This window comes from Mus pahari, chromosome 10, assembly GCF_900095145.1.
Source record: "Mus pahari chromosome 10, PAHARI_EIJ_v1.1, whole genome shotgun sequence".
Taxonomy (NCBI): Eukaryota; Metazoa; Chordata; class Mammalia; order Rodentia; family Muridae; genus Mus; species Mus pahari.
The window spans coordinates 87,902,286-87,908,155 of record NC_034599.1 but is presented as its reverse complement, the minus strand read 5'-3'; positions in this window follow the sequence as shown (position 1 = coordinate 87,908,155).

Sequence of the window (5,870 nt, the reverse complement as noted above, 5' to 3'; positions counted from 1 at the left end):
CCTCTCCTCTCCTCTCCTCTCCCCTCTTCTTTTATTTCTGTTTTTGGATTCAGAGGTAGTTCACGTCTCCTGGATATGATTTAGTTTGGCATATGGGCTTGCCAGGTTTTCACCACCTTCCCTTCGTGAACTGCTTGAAATGACTGGAGAGGTCAGACATGAAAACAGGTGGTGAAAATATTCAGGGGGCAAAAAGCACACAGAGGAGTCATCTGCTGTTGCCAGCAGTTCTATTTCGTGACCTGAAGAAGCTGACCCAGCTTTATATTTAGATCCTGCAAGATGGCAGAGCAGAACACGCTGTTTCCGGGCTCGTACCTTTAAGTAACTGTTGGATTTTCATCAAAAGGGTTATCTTAGTTTGTTGCAGCACCTAGTCCTTGAACTGAATAAGAAGACCTCAGAGGTTGGTAGGAAGTACCCGCTGAAAAGATTTTGCAACCTGGAAGGAAGAATGGCTATTTTCTGTTTTGGAATGAAGATTTGTATGCATTTCAAAGTCAACAACAAGATTTTAATACATTTATTCTAACAAGCATTCTCTGAGAAAAGGGATTTAAAAAAGTAATTCAATTTGCATAAGCTGAAAAAAATCCTTGTGTACTTACAGCCAATACCTGCTTTCTTTGTTTTATATGTCATTACTTGTACAACTTAGGTGTATGTCTATTTTGAAGGCTGTGTTACATTTCTGAATATTTTCTACTTCCTATCATTTGAAGGGAAATGAATGCTCAGATTATTGCTATGTCACCTATATTGGTAGAACTTTTGTCAGTCATAATTAGGCTGCTTTCAAGCCATTTCCAAGGAATCAGAGAAATCTTCACATCTTACACATCAAAGAGAGGGATAGTTGGATGGCTACGAATCAAATGTTCCACCACAGTTGAAAAATAACAGAGTCCCTTTCTTCATAGAATTCAATATTTCCCTTCTGGCCTTCAGTGTTTTACCTATATGATCTCACAAGAGTAGAATGTGGACCAGAGCCTCAACTTTGGATTTTATGTTATTAGGAGCTTGGGGCATTGAGAAGTCTAAGTCAGTGGATTTACGACAGACTAAATGCTTGGAATTTCTCTCTCTCTGTCTCTCTCTCTCTGTCTCTCTCTCTCTCTCATTCATTCTTCCTTCCTTTGTTTTCTTCCCTCCCTCCTTCCCTCCTTCCCTCCCTCCTTCCCTCCCTCCCTCCCTCCCTCTCTCCCTCCCTTTTTCTGTTTCTTCCTCTCTCCTTTCCTTCTTTCCTCCCTCATTTCTTTCTTTGCTCCCTCCCTTCCTCCTTTTCTGGTGTTGGCTCCTGGGTATTCTTTGGGACTTGGCTGGTAAACTGCTCCCTGCAGTGATAGAAAACTTCCTCAGTGATAAGGTTGTCCTGCCACTTGGAACCTGAGCTTTCTCCATCAGGAATTTTTATGGTTGCTTGATGGTGTGACCTAGGTTGACTTCTGAGTACTGAGTCTTAACTACATTCACGTAGGCAGAAATTGGAGGAAGGAACAACCTCTGCGTGTCTTTAGACAGGAGGAAGAGGACTCACATGCTTGGGTCTCTCCCCTTGCTGGTTCCATCGTGCTTTCTTTTGCTGTACTAAACCTTAAATAGTAGAACAACTATTTTCTGAGCTTCTTCATCCCTCTAAAGAATCCAAGGATGTGTGGTCAACTTGGGGCTTTTTAGATATTCATTACAATAATTTTCACAGGAAAATGTTAAACCATTCAAAACATCCATGTAAAAATGACCAGTGTGTACAATAACGTTTTTCTATATGGGGCCATCCTATACTGGATATGAAAATACTGACCAAAGCTTTTGTCAAAAACTAATTAGACTTAAAGTGTTTCCTGCAGCTTGGTTATTACTGGTTGAACACATAGGCAACATAGGTGCTATGTGTACAGCATGACCAGGAACATAGTTAAAAATCTATCAGGAGTAGATCTTTCTGAGCAGAGAAACTTAACAGCAGAACAAAAGGAAATGGTTTTTGCTAACTGACTGTCCTGTGCTAATATGTTGCTTACTAGCCACACATGGCTACTTAAATTTAATTAATTTTTAACTACACAGAATAAAAAAATCCAGTCTTCTGAATAAATAGCCACATTTCAAGGTTTGAAAGCCAATACTGGGTAATAGGAATACAAAGTATTTCTACTACACAGACTCCTGTTTGGTGTGACCACTAATCTGCATCTTCTACTATTTAATACTAATTCCACTTCATGTTTTGTCACTAACACATTAAAGGAAACTTTTAACTGAATGGATAAATGATAAATGTTGCCAAAAATGTGTTTCCTGGTAACTCTTTTGAGGATAGGAAGATGTGACCTCGTGTAACTTGGTAGGAGTTTAAAGCTGGTTAAGGCAGGGAAGAGCAACAGCAGTGTCAACCCTTAGCACATTTTGATAGACATAATCTTTAGCTTAGCAATGGAATCCAAGTCCACATTCTAGAAATGCTTGCTGTTCACCAAGGAGCATGCCAAGAGGCAGGGTGGGCTCTTTGGCTTGTCTTTCCTTCTCTGGCTCCAGGAACTTATGCCCAGGGCATTCAGCCAGGTATAGCTTACCAGTGTGCAGAGTGAAGTAGATTTCCATGTTGCTGCTCCTTCTACCATCCCTTAGGAAGGAGATCTCTATACTAGTACTCTTAATATTTTCACTTCAGCAATTATTAAGTGCTTACTGAATACTAAATGGGATTTAGGGTTTAGGTCCTCATAGTCTTGCATGAGTACTTGGAAAAGCGAACAGATTGTGTTGATATAATAATACTAAATGGTGCCAATCTAAAAATTTGTTCATGATGCAGTCAGATGTGGAGAAACAGCTTGGCTCAATGGTAAATGGCACATGGCCACTGAAGGCCAGAGCCCCAAATTGCAGGTACAGAGTCAGGTACTAAGTGACAAGAAAGGTAGATAAGGGTGCAATGGTGGGTGTGGTGCTGAAGCTGAGGAGGTGGCATTGCCAGGGATCACATTAAAGGCAAGTGCCAGCGTCCAAATGGAAGCTGATGAGGTTCCCATTGATGAATGTGTTCTCTGACGTTGCTCTCATCATAATCTCCTGGTTTTGACTTTGTCACTTGAGCTTGTAAACATCATCTCTCACACCAATCATTCTAAGCTCACCTGCTGCCCAGAGAGTATGTAAGATGATAATGGAAGGCCACTGCCACCTTTCTTCTTATCAAAGCTACTTTTTACTATTGCATAAGGAGTCACTATAGAGGTGAGAGTGAACCCAGGCTACAGAGAACCTGAGAGTGGGATATTGAGGAAGGAAAATGCACCTTGATGAAAACCTTCTGAATTGTTTAGCACACAGTAGGGTAGTCATTAGAACTCATCACAGATACAAGGGTAGAATTTTTCTAAAATAGGATTCTATATTGAATATATAGCATAATGCTGTGACTTTACCTCTCACAAAACTGCTTTTCCAATGTTCTTAGAAGAGCTTTAAAATAGCAGCATAATGGAGAAAGCACAGAGAGATGGAGAAAGTAGACTATTGACAAACTCATTAGAGCTCTTGGATGTAATCAAGCTTGAAGCTTCCCACTGTTGTAGCTGGGCTTGAAGTTGAGTGAATTGAGTTCTCTATTTTGCTCGAGTCAGAGTGAGTTAGGTTTCTGTAATCTGTACACTGCGAGTAGTACAAAACTCTCTTTCTCAAGGCTAACTAAAAACATTTCTGTTTTCATTGAAAACATATGCAACTCCCCTCTCCAACAGAGGATGCACACACACTATGACTGTGGGTGAAGGGAAAGAAGATCCAGTAGAGAGAAAGGCAGACATGACAAGTCGTACCTGATGAAATATGGCTTTTGGGGGGAGGCAAGTGGATGGACCTAATAGCTCAGTGCTATGACTGTCATACATATTTTCTATAACATGCCAATATGAAAATTTAAAGCTACACAGAATAATTGGACAGTCCTGGGCAGCAATCGCATATCTGCTGTGTAAAATCCACTGTTTTTATTTTGCCACATCCTACTTTGCCTGTGTCACACATTTCTTGTATCTTTTCTATGTCCTTCCAGTGGGTCAGCTTATGTTTCATAATATGTTTCAAAATAGTGGCAGACACAGGTGTATTTTACTCATACATTGACGCATGTATATTACTGACTTGCTATCTAAATTGAACTTCAGTTGAGATAAGTCTTGATATGTAGCCTAGGCAGGCCATAAATTTGTCTTCCTGCTGCCTCAGCCTCCTGAGTACTAGGATACTGGTGTGTACCATCAGAAATTGCTTCCAACTTTCTTTTCCATCAGAAGGACCTAGTGTGTTGAAAGTTCTGTCTATAACAGCTCTACTACTCTAATGATATGTCTGTCTTACTTATATTTTAAACTTCAAGCAACTAACATTTTATACTGTTATTGTAATGCTAAATGTCTTCAATGATTCTTTCATATTATAAAGCATGACTGTTAGAAAAATTTGGAAAAATACAAACCGAGCTTATGCAAGTTGGGTTTTTGATGAGTTCACTTCTAGAGAAGTTGGAATTGTCATCTAGAAGGCATGAAGTCTGACATGTCTAAGTCTGACATGTCTACATACTGATGGCTACAGTAGTCTTAAAAATCCATTATATTCCATGTACCTCTTGTAAAGATACATGGCCAATAGCACTGCAGAAGTCACCATGCCTTGTGTCAGTTATGCTTTCCCTGATCGAATGTTGACTTGGAAGGCATTAAGAATCTAGGCTCAGTAAGAGCTTTGGCTGCTTTTATTGATAATATGTTATAGGAATCCTGTAATTTTTATTTATTTATTGCTGTATGTTTATTTATGTGTTTACTCTTTTATATTTGTGTGCATGTGTATGTATTTGTGTGTGTATATGTGTGTGTGCATGTGTATGCATGTGTGTATGTATACGTATGTGTATTTATGTGTTTGTGTGTATATGTATATGTATTTATGTGTTTGTGTGTATATGTGTATGTATGTATGTGTGTGTATGTATATATATGTGTGTGCATGTGTATGTGTGTGCATTTGTGTATGTGTATGTATTTGTGTGTGTGTGTGTGTGCACACACATGTGCATGCACACACATATGCATATGGAAGTACAGAGATTAACCTTGGGTTGTGTTCTCACCTTATTTTTTTTTGAGACATGCTATCTCACTGGCTTGGAGCTAACTAATTAGGCTAGAATAACAGGTCAGCAAGCTCCATCGAACAGGGGTTGGGGGGTGGCTGAAGGGAAAGAGAGGGAGAGAGAGGGATTACACTGAGGAAACAACTCGGATCATTTCCAGGTTGAAATTACTAAGGTGTGGGTCTCACCTAGTGATGAGCTGCCAGGTCAGAAGGAACACAGCAATGATTGGGCAGCTCCTTCTGACCTCTCAGTGCCCTGGTCTGGAAAGGATAGAATCATCTGAGCTAAACACTCAGTGACCACAAATACTTACTGGTTCCTTTCATAGGGATGTCTTGGCATTTCCAGAGGATGAGAAACAAGACATATTTGTCCACTGTGCTCAGTACCTGCTTGAGTCTCTCAGATCTTTATTCTCAGAATAAATGGTGTGAGTCATTCCATCAGTTTTTTTGTATGTCCTTTTCTTTTCTGCCCCCTTTCTTTCCTTTTATTAGTGTTTCTGTTTGTTTGAGGGGACGTGTCTTATAATCTATTCTTGAAACTCTTGAAACTCATTCATTGTGCAGCCCATGCTGGCCTTAAACTCTTCATCGTCCTCTCTGTCTCCTGAGTATGGGATTACAGGCATGAGCTTTCACATAGGGACCTACCGATTAGTTCTCTACAGCAGCCTTCTCTACATCTTCAGTAGAAATCCTTATTACTGTTTTGCCATATT